Source organism: Euprymna scolopes, chromosome 17 (assembly GCF_053919585.1).
Source record: "Euprymna scolopes isolate OS-2025 chromosome 17, ASM5391958v1, whole genome shotgun sequence".
Lineage (NCBI taxonomy): Eukaryota > Metazoa > Mollusca > Cephalopoda > Sepiida > Sepiolidae > Euprymna > Euprymna scolopes.
In genome coordinates this window covers 50,070,964-50,085,593 of record NC_136498.1, presented here as the reverse complement: position 1 = coordinate 50,085,593, position 14,630 = coordinate 50,070,964, and the positions used below count along the sequence as shown (strand labels likewise).

The 14,630-nt window shown below is 31.7% G+C and overlaps 1 pseudogene; it reads right to left on the bottom strand.

The window, feature by feature from the left end:
* Positions 1-9,246: 9,246 nt before the first annotated feature.
* LOC145297138 (U2 spliceosomal RNA) lies at positions 9,247-9,452 on the bottom strand (annotated as a pseudogene).
* Between the last annotated feature and the right edge of the window lie 5,178 nt (positions 9,453-14,630).

Sequence of the window (14,630 nt, the reverse complement as noted above, 5' to 3'; positions counted from 1 at the left end):
TGTCGAACTCCGAAGTCTTTTTTTTTTTTCGAACTCGGGAATTGCAGTGAATTTATTTAATCAACATGGGACAGCATGCTTTCGTTACGTCAGAGTGAGTAGAAGTTCTAAGCAATTTTAAATTGCATCAAGGCTGATGGAACAAGAACATGTGTTATATATATATGAAGAAGTAACCGTAGAAAAACACTGCACTAGTATACGTTACAAAATTAATCTTCCTATTAAAATGAAAGCATTACAACTTGAACTAAATCATAAAAAGCAAGTCTTTACCAATAACGGAGTTTCTAACTATATAGTCATTGCACAAATAAATCAATGCTTCAAAATTGTAAAATACTACTACAAATAATAGTATATCCCAGTAACTTCATTAACATGCAATGAAATGCAACCAAACTTTAAATTAGAAGAAAAAAGTCATAAGGTTGTCAAATGAAGGCAATATCCCCAATCGGCAAGAACAGTAAAATTATATTCATTATTTACTATAAGACATTAAAGACCCAAAACATTATAATAAAAAACAGTTCCTCCCTTACCCTACAATTATTAGAAACAACCAATGTAAACTATAAGTTTAAATACCCTTTAGGAGAATGATTACATTCTCCCAACGGGTATTTAAACTTAGATACTACTTAAGAACCTTGAAATATATAATTACGTTGGTTACACAACCATTACTCTATTTCGTTGCCTCATCATGCATAATGTAGAGTCCAATAATATTCATCAACACCTACAACACAAATTACCTCTCTCCAATGTAAGAAAATGTTAGTTTGTGGCAAAAAAAAATGTTATATTATAAAACAAATTTAAATGAAGTCAAAAATACTTGAATCGATCTATATGAAACCTTCATCCCTGGAATCAACAATATCGCTTTTCAATCTAGTAACAATATTTTAAGATGCCTGTTGTATTCACCGTACGACTTATATGTGATTACAAATTAGTAACACCATAACTTGGATCGTTAATTGCTTCAAAACCCTAGCGCCCGTGTTTGCGAATATTGACAATGTACGACTACTAATACAGTATATATATATATATATATATATATATATATATATATATATATATATATATATATATATATATATATATATATATATATATATTGTGTACAGGAAGTTGTTAGATGAGACAAGACTGTCTGGATATATCGCGATTTACGTAGATGTTTTGTTTTGGTTTTAGCGATATGTTTTGAATGAATTCAATTATTTACGAAAGTGCAGTTTTACCTAAATGCGAGTTGGGAATATTTTTCCCTTTTAACCAATTTGGTACCCCCACATGGGGAGCCGTATATATATATTATTCTTAATTTTTAGATATTTTCCTACCTTATATATATATATATATATATATATATATATATATATATATATATACATATATATACTCTTTTAAAATTCCTTTTTTTGCGTATTGATATTTATATTTATACGGATTTTTCTATTTATTTAACAAAGAAAACACGACTAAGTTATATATGGGCTGCAGCATTTCATTCATCTAGAAAAAGATCTTGCATAATTTTTAAACATTCATTATAATTAATTCCCCATATATTATTTAATTATTTGAATTATTTTGAGATGAGTAATTTGTTATATTTATTTATTAATATATTTATTATTAATATGATAATAATAATAATAATAATAATAATAATAATAATAATAATAATAATAATAATAATAATGCAGACAATTTCAAATTTTGAGGAGAGAAATATTGCAATTAAAACCATAAGAACTTTAATTTTTGCTTATTGTCATTCATGGCACTATTTATCTCCTCAAAATTTGAAAAGATCTGGAACGTTTTAATTTTTGTAATTTTTGTATTTGAATCTTTCTGGCCTGATGAAATCAAATATTATTGATACGGTCTGCACATCGTAGCAAGATATGACTCTATATACATAAAGAAATAAAAAATATAATTTTTGATTGACGACCTTTGTTGAAATTCAATTATTCTTAATTTTTGCATATCTTCCCACCTGATTTAAAATTTTACATAAAGAGTATTTAAACATACAGCACGCTGTTTAGTAAGATTTTAAGCGAAAAGTTGGCTGCCAAGATGTAAAAGTTAAGAGTTGACCTTTGTAGACGTTACCAATCCTTCCGCCAATTTTGGGTCTAAAAACTTCAAATTGTTTATGTAGATTACCTGGACATGTATCGAAACTTTTCACATCGATTTATCTATCTATCTATCTATCTATCTATAAATCTATAAATATATATATATATATATATATATATATATATATATATATATATATATATATATATATATATATATATACTACCAGAAGTACCCGTTGTTGACTGGGTTCTAAAACAGCCTACGGAAAATGGACTGTGATTGATGAAAGTATGATAGGGGCTTCTAAAGAGATAGGTTTTGATATTCAAAAAATTTACCCTAAGCAAAATATGATGAAAGTACATATAATTTTCGCGAAAAAAATTTTTTTTATATCTAAATTGTTTCCATTCGTAGCCAAGAGTGACCAACAAAATGATGTTTCCTTACAAAGAGAAAATGTTATACTTCGCTGAAATTATTTCAAGTAAAGAGCATTAAAAACTATTTCAAAACAAAAGCAACATAAACTGAACTTTTATTGACTATGGTAACATTTATTTCTTGTATATTTATTTTTTCGGGTAGTCGTTTGCTGGCTTTTCTGCTAAACACTCTTACTAAATAATATCGACGAAATATCGAAAAACAAAGAAACAAAAGCAGTTTTGAAAAATAATGAAGCTTTACTTACTTTAGTAAAATACTCCGAAACAGCAAAATGGGATATTAAAAAAGTAAACACGAAATTACTTTAGTTTTTTTAAAGCAAAGAATCGATATAAATATCAATGAGAAGAAAATGGTGCCATTTTCAAGCAGAACAGATTCGTTTCAGTTTTACAGTATTGAACGGTGTAGTATTGCGCCGTTGGATTCAGGGTTGTACTATTGTAATGTAAAGAACAGTAAGAAAGGGTTGCAATCAACTGTATTCGTTCTACTATACTGACAAAAAAGCTTACACAGATATATAAATAAAAAAGAAGTTATGTAAATGTTTTTAAAAAGATACGTAATCACGTGAGCAGGATTTTTCCTTCTTTAGACACGATAACAAGTAACGTTCTTTTTTTATTATTTATCTATTTATCTATTTTCGAAAGAGTGCCACGTGCAAGTGAAGAAGGAAAAACACAGTTATGCAAAATTTGTGTCGCGAATTGTCTAAAGTTCCGACTTATTTATTGCTTTCACTTTAATAAGAACGTGAATTCATGAGGTGAATTTATTCGACACAATATGATTCAACTCAAAAAAATAAATAAAAGCTAACGTGAATTAAGATTAAAGTTAAGGTGTTATTGTGGACCCTCACCCCTTATAAAAACCTTGTTAAACTATGTGACATATTTACATTCTATGGAGGTCAGGCGCGAACGAACACCCAATAATTTTATTATACTATCTTTCTTCAAACTGAAACATAATTATCAAAGTATACTTACGCAAATAGATATGAAAAGTCTTTGTTAAAGTTTGTGCCATATTTCCATGGAGTACAGGTGCGAACGCAGACACCCCACGATTTTATTATACCATCCATATTTAAGTTAAAACATACTTATCAAAATATTCCTGTGTACATCTATATCAAAAACACTTGTAAACGTTTTTTTTTTTTCATTTTTTATTTCCATACTTTGGGGGCCAGGCGCGAACGCAGGCCCCACAGTTTTTATGAACCACCGTTTGCCAGATCAAACATACCCATTCCTGATCTCCGATATATCTTCTATCATTATATGTAATCAGTTTTTTTAAAATAGTCAACCATATAGGAGCCTATATGTGGCCAACACACACACACACACACGCACACACACACACACACACACACACACACACACACAGACGTTCAGCTTTATATTATATATTCCTATAAAATTCCTTTTTTTGTGTATTGATATTTATATTTAAACATTTTTTCTATTTCTTTTAAAAAGAAAATAAGACTTTGTTATATATGAGCCGTGGAATTGCATTCATCTGCAAAAGATCTAGCTAAATTGAATATTCTTTTGAACATTCATCCTAATTAATTCCCTATATATTATTTAACTATTTGAATTTTTTTGAGATGATTAATTTGTTAGCTCGACCAGAAAACCAGGAAACTCATTACTATGCATAATGCACTACACCCAAAGGACGATAGTGACAGACTCTACGTGAAAAGGAAAGACGGCGGAAGAGGACTAATCTCTATAGAAGACTGTGTGAAGGACATAAAAAAAGATCTAGAAAAATACATAATGCAAAGCACTGAAAGGATAATTATGGTAGTGAGAGAGACGGAGAAAACCAACAAAACAGAAAACAGAGAGACAAAAGACAAAACGAGAAAAGAGAAATGGGAAGAGAAACAACTCCACGGAAGATTCATAAGAATGACAAAAGATGAGAATAACGAAAACACCTGGACATGGATGCGAAAAGGACATATAAACCGAGAAACTGAATCTCTAATAACTGCAGCACAAGATAACTCGATAAGAACCAACCATATCAAAGCAAGGATCGATAAAACACAAGAAAACAGCAAATTCAGACTCTGTGGACAAATAGACGAAACGATAGACCATATGGTAACTGAATGCAGCAAACTGGCCCAAAAGGAATACAAAAACAGGCATGACCAAATGGGGAGGGCGGTGCACTGGGAATTGTGCAAACGGATGCAGTTTGAGCGTACAGATAAATGGTACAAGCATAAACCCGCAACAACACTCGAAAAGGAGAATCACAAAATCCTATGGGACATGGACATACAAACTGATAAACACATTCAAGCAAGAAGACCAGATGTCGTAATAATTAACAAGAATGAGAAATCCTGTCAAATCGTAGACTTTGCTGTCCCAGCTGACCACAGGGTGAGTATGAAAGAAAAGGAGAAACGAAGCAAATACAAAGAACTGGCCAGAGAGTTAAAAGGGATTTGGATGATGAAGAAAATCAAAATAATACCGATAATAGTAGGAGCACAAGGAACAATTCCGAAAAATCTGGAAAAAAGAATGGCAGAAATTAGAATCAGATGAATAGCTGACAAAAATACAACGCTTAACGATAATGAAAACGGCTGAAATAATAAGGAAAACCCTTGAATGTGGAGAATAACACAAGACAATGTAACGAAGAAGCGTGACAGGGAATGAAGAACACCGAAGCTGCAGAACTACATGTTATACACCCCCTCATGCATCCCCTCCATTGTTTCACCACCGTTCCCCAATAGAAAAGTGATATCAAAAGCCGAGAAGGGTCAAGAAGGATAGAAAGACCGAGGAGAGAGCACTGGCCAGACTTCCGCTGGACAAGTGTGAAGAGAACTGGGATCTTGGGAAGCTTACTGCCACTCAAATTCCAGAATAAACCAATGGCCACTGCCAGCGAGAAATCAATGTTAAGAGGCTGTATCGATGATGCAAATTCATTTGCAAATGCTATCGAAGGAGGAGGAGGAGGAGGAGGAGGAGAGAGCTGGACGTCTGGGGAGACTTGTTGTCACTCAGCTTCCAGAGAACACCACAGGTTTCCAATCAGATCGGTTGTTGACTTGTGTGAAAGCTCCATGTGAGCCAATAATAATAATAATAATAATAATAATAATAATAATAATAATAATAATAATAATAACTAGCGGGACCTGTGGAAATTCCACAGCAGCATTTTTCATATGTAATATATTGTTGCTGGGCATGCTGTGAGCGTTCTGTTCAGCATGAATGAAGGCACAATCATATTATTCTACGTTTTTTATTAAAACTGTATCGTCCTCTTACTAAAATAATAACTTTGATATATTTCCTGGGCTGATTATTTCATTACAAACACACCGGTCAATTAACTCACATTTTATCATTTTTCATAATTATTGAATATGTTACTATGTTCGACAATAATTTTTCATAATTTCAACCCACATTATCGCCCCTCCTTTTACTAAAATATTAAATTTGATATATTGTATTAGCTGATTATTTTATAGAAAAAACACAACTATCAAATTAACTCACATTTCATCACTTTTAATAATTCTTGAATATGGTACTAATTTTGACAATAATTTTTCATCATTAAAACTCACCATATCGTACACCTTACTAAAAGAATATCTTTGATATATTGTCTAGGCTGATTATTTCATTACAAACACACACATCAATCAACTCACATTTCATAATTTTTCGTAATTCTTGGATATGTTACTAATTTGGACGATATCTTTTTTATAATTTAAACCAACGTTGTCACTCAACCTTACTAAAATAATAACTTTGATACATTTGCTGGGCTGGTTATTTCATTACAAACACTAATCAATTAACCTCCATTTTATCATTTTTTCATAATTCTTGGGTATGTTACTAATTTCGACAATCACTTTTCATAATTTATATCCACATTATCGCCCCCTCCTTAATTAAATAATAACTTTGAAATATTGTCTGTGCTTATTATTTTATTACAAACACACCAATGCATGAAATCACATTTTATCATTGTTCATAATTCTTGGATATGTTACTTATTTCGACAATCACTTTTCATAATTTTAGACCACATTTTCGCCCATCCTCCTTTACTAAATAATAACTTTGATATATTGTCTAGGCTGATTATTTCCTTACAAACACACCAATCAATTATCTAATATTTCATCATTTTTTCGTAATTCTTGGATATGTTACCAACTTCGACAATAATTTTTCATAATTTAAGCAATCCTTATCTCCTTCCCCTTTACTTATAGAATAACTTTGATATATTGTCTAGGCTGATTATTTTATTATAAACACACCAATCAATTAAATCACGTTTCGTCATTTTTCGTAATTCTTGGATATGTTACTAATTTAAACAATAATTTTTTATAATTAAAACATCCTCGTCGCCCTCTCGTATTAAAAAAGTACTTTGATATATTGTCTGGGCTGTTATTTCATAAAAAACACAACTATTAATTAACTCACACTTCATCATTTTTCTTAATTCTTGGATATGTTACTCATTTCGACAATTATTTTTAATATTTGAACCCACATTATCAACCCCCCACTACTAAAATAATAACTTTGATATATTAGCTGGGATGATTAATCCATTTCAAACGCACCAAACAATTAACTCATATTTTTCATAATTCTTGGATATGTTAATAATGTCGACAATCATTTTTTCATCATTTTAACCCATATCATCCCCCCACTTACTAAAATAATAACTTTGATATATTGTCTGGTCTGATTATTTCATTGCGAACACACTAATGCATTAAAGAACATATTACATTTTTCATAATTCTTGGATATTTTACTAATTTTGACAATTATTTTTCATAATTTAAACCATCCTTATCGCCCTCTCTTACTAACATAATTACTTTGATATATTTCCTGTGCTGGTTATTTTATTATAAACAAACAATCGATTAACTCACATTTAATCGTTGTTCATAATCCTGGATATGTTACTAATTTCGACAATAATTTTTATAATTAAAAACCCACATTATGCCTCTCCCTCCTAATATAATATATTTGATATATTGTCTGGGCTCATTATATCATTACAAACACACCAATCAAGTAACTCAAATTTCATCATTTATCATAATTCTTAGATATGTTACTAATTTCGACAATAATTTTCATAACTTTAACCCACTATGTCGCTTCCCCTTACTTAAATAATAACTTTGATATATTGCTTGGGCTGATTATTTCATTACAAACAAATCAATCAATTCTGAGTATTCTCATAGTATATATGTTTCACCTATCTTATCCAATCCCGGGTGACGCCGCATATTGTGCTAATATATATCGTTCACCTATCTCATTCAATCCCGGGCTATGCTGGATTATTCCTACTATATAGTAGCAAAATACCCACCTATCTTATTCAATGCTGGGCGACACTTTCTGATAGTATATATTTGCACATCTCATTCAATCCCGGGACTGACTTCATATCTACCACCCCACTGTTGAAAATATACATTAAATAAAGTAATGTTTTAATCGTAAACTGTTTCAGCCATTTTCGGGACTGACTTTATATCCCCAACCCATTGCTGAAAATATACATGAAATAATGTAATGTCTAAATAGTAAACTGTTTCAGACATTTCCGGGACCGACTTTATATCCCAAACCCACTGTTAAAAATATACATGAAATAATGTAATGTCTAAATAGTAAACTGTTTCAGACATTTCCGGAACCGACTTTATATCCCAAACCCACTGCTAAAAATATACATGAAATAATATAATGTCTAAATAGTAAACTGTTTCAGCCATTTCTGGAACTGACTTATAATCCCCAACCCACTGTTGAAGATATACATGAAATAAAGTAATGTATAAATCGTAAACTTTTTCAGCCATTTCCGGGACCGATTCTCATTTAATATACATTAAATAAAGTAATGTCCAAAACGTAAATGGCTGCAGCCATTTCCGGAACGAACTTTATATTTCCCACCCCAATGTTAAAAATATAGATTAAATAATGTAATGTGTAATGCGTAAACGGTTTCACCCATTTTCGGGACTGATTTAATATCCCCCACCCACAGTTAAAAATATACATGACATAAAGTAATGTTTAAATCGTAAACGGTTTGAGTAATTTCCAGGACTGACTTCATATCCTGTAACCTACGGCTTAAAATATACTTGAAATAAAGTAATGTTTAATAATGTTTAGTAATCATAAACTGTTTCAGCAGCTTTTCGAAAGTAATACATAAAAACATTAACACGGTTAGGGAATAGGCAACCATTGCTTCAGCATGAATTTCTGAGTGTAGTATCAGTTTCAGCATTCCAGTGACTTTAATCCCCTTTTTTTGGTTAGGGTTAATGGAGTAAAATCCTTCATTACTGATACAATTTTTATTTTTGTTATTGACCAGAATGCCCCCTTTGGAGAGCTGGTTTCCCCCTTAATTTATAACCGACCTCATGCCCAATTCCGCCCTTGTGGGGAGGCAAGTAAACAAAAATTAATCAGAACGGACATTTTCCAGTGCATTTTATAATTAATCAGAAGTGACATTTCCAGGGCATTTTGTAATTAAATCAGAAATAACTTTTTCCAGTTACTTTTTTAATATTAAAACTTTGTTACATTAAACATAGTACCTATTAATTAACAATGCCTCCCCACGGGACAGATTGAAACACCAGGGTTGTTTTTTAACGTGGAGAAAAAATTGTCTTAGTCGTAAAGGATTTCTCTTCCACTGAGAAGAAATTGAAATGTAGCACCTGAAGAACAGATACTACACTTTGATCTTAGCCAAAAGGCCAAGAAAGACAAATCATTTTTATTAGCTTTGCCTCAACAGTGGCACCAATTTTTTTTTTTTTTAAATATTTTACTTTTTAAAATATTCCACTTTCCTTTTTTAGGGATGCACAACATGATAACGGACGGAGCGATAAGCGTAATAATATAATGATAATAATAATATATTATATATTATATATTTATTATGTACGAATTACTCATTTAAAATAAGTTTCAATAATTAAATAGTATATATAACATTTGGTACAGATCCGAAAATGGAAGCTCAGATGACAGAAACCTATATTTATAAGACAAACAAAACCGACCATGAGCGTCCTTCGGGGTTCGTGGTGTAGTGGATAGATACGTTGAATCTCTACAGTTCCAGGTGATCATCGTCTGAAGATAACAGTTTTAATCCTACCCAAAGCCGGCCAGCGGATTAGTTGGCCAAAAGGTGGTGAGACAAAATCAACTATGGAAGGTAGTAATTACTGAAGATACAGTTCAGCATTCCTATCGGGTCGAGGTTAACAACTTGACGAAAGCCAGAGTAATAGTTGGCTGAAACATTGTAAAACAACAACTAAAAAAAAAGACGAGGATAATAGTCCGCAAATAAATAAATAAAAGCATTCTCTATTAGTTTGTCGGTTTTCTTATGTGATGAACATCTTTACTTAATTATTACGTGTAATCATATTCATGCAGATATTCTATATGATTTATACTTGCGTAACATTTGCGTAAAAAATTATAGTAAACACAAACCTCTTTCTATATCTATTTATGTATGCGTATACATATTTGTTTAAAAAATTTGCCCACCAACTATTCTGTCAGTTGTTGGTCTATAGACATGAAACTTAATATATAGGGTATTCGAACCTATACAAAAATTTATATTTAGGTTTTGGCCGGGGAAAATCTGCGAAAAAGTATGAAAATTTAAAAAAATGGAGTTTGCCAGGTGAACGTCAGACGACGGCATAACGAATATGCATGCGTAACGTAATGGCTATTGGTTGATGTTTTAATGTTAGCCTTGCAGCAAACATGTATTCATAGTCCAGGCATTAACGTCAAAGGAAAAAAATAAATCGTGAGCTAAATGTTTTGGTGGCGCACGAGTCAATTTTTTAAAAACTTTTTAAATCGTTACTATATATTGGGTCTAATATAATCCATCTATATATTTATGAAAGTGAAATTGTCTCTTTGTGTGTGTGTGTGTGTGTGTGTGTGTGTCTGCGTGTGTACATTTCCCTACCAAACTACTCTGTCAATTTTCAGTTCACAGACTCGGGATATGACATAAAGGCTATTGAGATGGGGGAAAATCGTTTTAATCGTTTTTCTGTCATAATTTGGCTGTCAAAGTTCAACGATTTGACCTTTGAAAACTCTACCGAACTCTTCCGACAATTTTGGATACAAACATTTGAAATTTTAGATGTAGGTTACTTGGACACGGATAAAACTTTTTAATTTAATTTGAGCCCAAATCAATAAATGTTCAGAGGTTAAAATTAGGGTCAAATTAAAAAATATTACCTTTGCGGTCTCTACTAAATTACTCAGCAAATCTTTGGTCTAAACATTTGAAATTTAACATAAAGTTACTCGGTTTTTGGCCGAAAATTTGGCTGCCAAAAGATCAAAGTTAAAAATGTTTGACCTTTGTTGTCTCTAGTCAACTATTCAGCCAATATTGTGTCTAAACATTTAAAATATTACATAAAGGCTAATCAAACATGCAGTAAGCTTTTTTTATCCGTTTGTTGGGCGAAAATTTGGCTGCCAACAGGTCAAAGTTGAGAGAGTTGATCTTTGCAGACTCTACCAAACTCCTCCGCCCATTTTAGGTCCAAACAATTGAAATTTTAGATGTAGGTTACCTGGATATGAGTCAAACTTTTTAATATATGTATACATATTTACATAAAATTATGAACAGTACATATGTCCCGAGCAAAGCCGGGCTGAACTGCTAGCATATCTATAAAAGTGAAATTGTCTCTTTGTGTGTGTGTGTCTGTGTGTGTTCATTTTCCTACCAAACTACTCTGTCAATTTTCCGTTCACAGACTTAAGATTTCACATAAGGGGTATTCAGATTTGGAAAAATCTTTTTTATCGGTTTTCGGTCAGACATTTCAAGGTCAAAGGGGTCAAAGTTCAACAATTTGACCTTTGGAAACCCTACCAAAATCCTCCGCCTATTTTGGGTCTAAACACTTCAAATTTTAGATGTAGGTTACTTGGACATTGATCGAAATTTTAAATTTGATTGAAGCCCAAAACAATAAATGTCGAGAGGTCAAAATTTGGGTCAAAGTTTTAAAAATTTTGACCTCTGAGGTCTCTACCATATTCCTCAGCCAAATTTAAGTCTAAACATTTAAAATTTTACATAAAGTGTATTCAAACATAGCCCAAGTTTTTTAATCGGTTTTTGGCTGAGAATTTGACTGCCAAGAGATCAAAGTTCAACAGATTTCACCTTTACGGTCCCTAGCAAACTATTAAGCCAATTTTTCGAAACATTTGAAATTTTACATAAAGGTGTTAAGACAAGCAGCCAACAGTTTAATCAGTTTTGGGGTTAGAATTTCGCTGTAAAGAGGTCAAAGTTGACAGAGTTAACTTTTGTAGTTTCTACAAAACTACTCCGAACATTTGGGGTCTAAACGCTTGAAATTTCAGATGTAGGTTACCTGGGCATAAGTCAAACGTTTTAATATGTATATATACATATGCACATAAAATTATGAAGAGTAGATATGGTCCGAGGAAAACCGGGCAGAACTGCTAATATATATATATATATATATATATATGGGTAGTTTTCTGTGTATATTCGTTAGGAGCGTGTGAGTGGAATTTGAAGAATAAAATACGTATTAAATACGTTTGAAGCCAAAACTGCAACGCGAATTTTTTTTATAAAATAAACGAGTGTGTATTTTTTAAGAAATATATTTCGGAGTAAAACTCCTTTGTCAAACTTTTTTTTTCTGCCTCCTCTTCGACATGATGTCGAGCGGAAGATAGTTCGATGAAGAATCCACGTGATGTTGTTAACTGCGGGGTTTTTATGAAACCGGATAGGTGACGCGTGGTCGCGCAATTTCTTGAAAAATAAACACTCGTTTATTTTATAAAAAAAAATTTCGCGTTGCAGTTTTGGCTTCAAACGTATTTAATACGTATTTTATTCTTCATATATATATATATATATATATATATATATATATATATATATATATATATATATATATATATGCACACAACTACATACACACACACACACACACATATATATATATATATATATATATATATATATATATATATATATGAGAATATTTGGTACGCACTTGTTAAACGTGGAGACAGATTGAAGAATGGGTTATGCTTAATCTTTCAGCAACAGGTTGCCTGTTTATTCTCCATTTTTAAATACGTAAGATAGGCAGTAAAATGGCATCTTTCTTTTCAAAGTGCACAAAATCAATCCTCTATTCCTGTAAAGCAACTGCACAAATAATGTCACATGACGAATTTTAAAGGAAATTCTTACTTTAGGATCAACCAATATTATCCTCTTTGAAAAATATCACAAAGGTAGAGTTTATTTATTTATTGAAAAAAAAACCCCGCTGATTTTAGCATTACAGCATATGTTTGTTTGTAGCTAATATTTGTTTATCTCTAAACTTAAACTGAAAGTAAACAAAATCACAAATACACATTTTATGGATGTCGCTTCAGGCGCGAAGGTTCTTTATGTAAGAGGTGAGCAAGAAATAAAAATGATAAAGTTAAGAGATACCTATTGGCCTTTATATTGAATTATAATAATAATAATAATTACAATAATAATAATAATAATGATAATAATAATGATAATAATAATTACAATGATAATAATGATAATAATTGAAATAACAACAACAACAACAACAACAATAATAATAATAATAAGATTAATAATAATAATAATAATCATAATAATAATAATAATAATAATAAAGACAAACAAAAAACAACAACAACGCTAATAGGAAGAAAACACTCGAGAGAAATAGAGCCATTTTCGTATTATTTGAATTCTTCGAACTACTGTTACCATCTTCAGTGTTACTATTGCAAATTTCGGCCGATGTAACCTCCAATCTTCTTCAGGAATATTTTGTCCAACTCGAGAATCTTGCTTCTTAACTGGGTAATCTGCACGGTATTTCGAACAGAAGCTTTTTATTTAATTCCCAGAGGTAGCATGTTTTCATTCCGTCAGCCACGATTGGGTTGAATTCCTAAGTAATCAGCCATTGTATAGATCTTTCAATAGAAAGATTTCCGAGTTCGACAAGATCATCTGTAGAAGATCGGAGGTTACATCGACCAAAACGTTGAAAAATTGCACTCAAGATGAGAATAGTGTTGTGGTTGCAAGGTTGAACAATAATTAGTAAGGAAATACAATGAAGACGCAAACAACAAGATAACGCAATAATAAGTGTATTAAAGAAAAGGTATATTTACAATATGTACAAATGACGGTGTCGAGTCAGAGAGTCTTGGTGAGAGGACATGTACGCTCTTCGGCGTCACTTCCGGTGGCATTTGAGTAAGACACACCAAGGCCAACCTAGGCTTGCCATTTATAGTGTTATGTTATTCGCATATGCAAATAAGTGGTTGCCACCACAACACCCCCCTCCCAAGATTTAAAGTCACACAGATTTCAATATCTTTTTCTTTTTGGGTTTACCATTAATGGTTCATTCACTTTTCTTTTCCTACCTGATCTTCGGGGTTCAGGTGCATTTTGAGGCGGTTCCAAATTAAAAGATTCGTATATGATATCTATGGTGTCCTCCTCTTCGACTGTTGCCGTATCATCATCATCTTGGATATGACGTTTTTTTATCTGATTTAGGTGCTTTTTATGTATAATCTGTGGACCTTTAATCATGTATGTACAATCACCAATGCGTTTATCCACTACTCCACATTCCCAGTAAGATGTGTTATTTCTGTAGCACTTAAAATATACTCGACCTCCCGAGTTATATTTCTTTCTTCTCGTGTGTGTAGTGTTTCGGATAATTGCCTGCTTCGGCAATAGTTTGTCAAACGCTGATTTTACCTTTCTGGCAAACATTAGATCAGCTGGTGATATGTTTGATGGTGTACTAA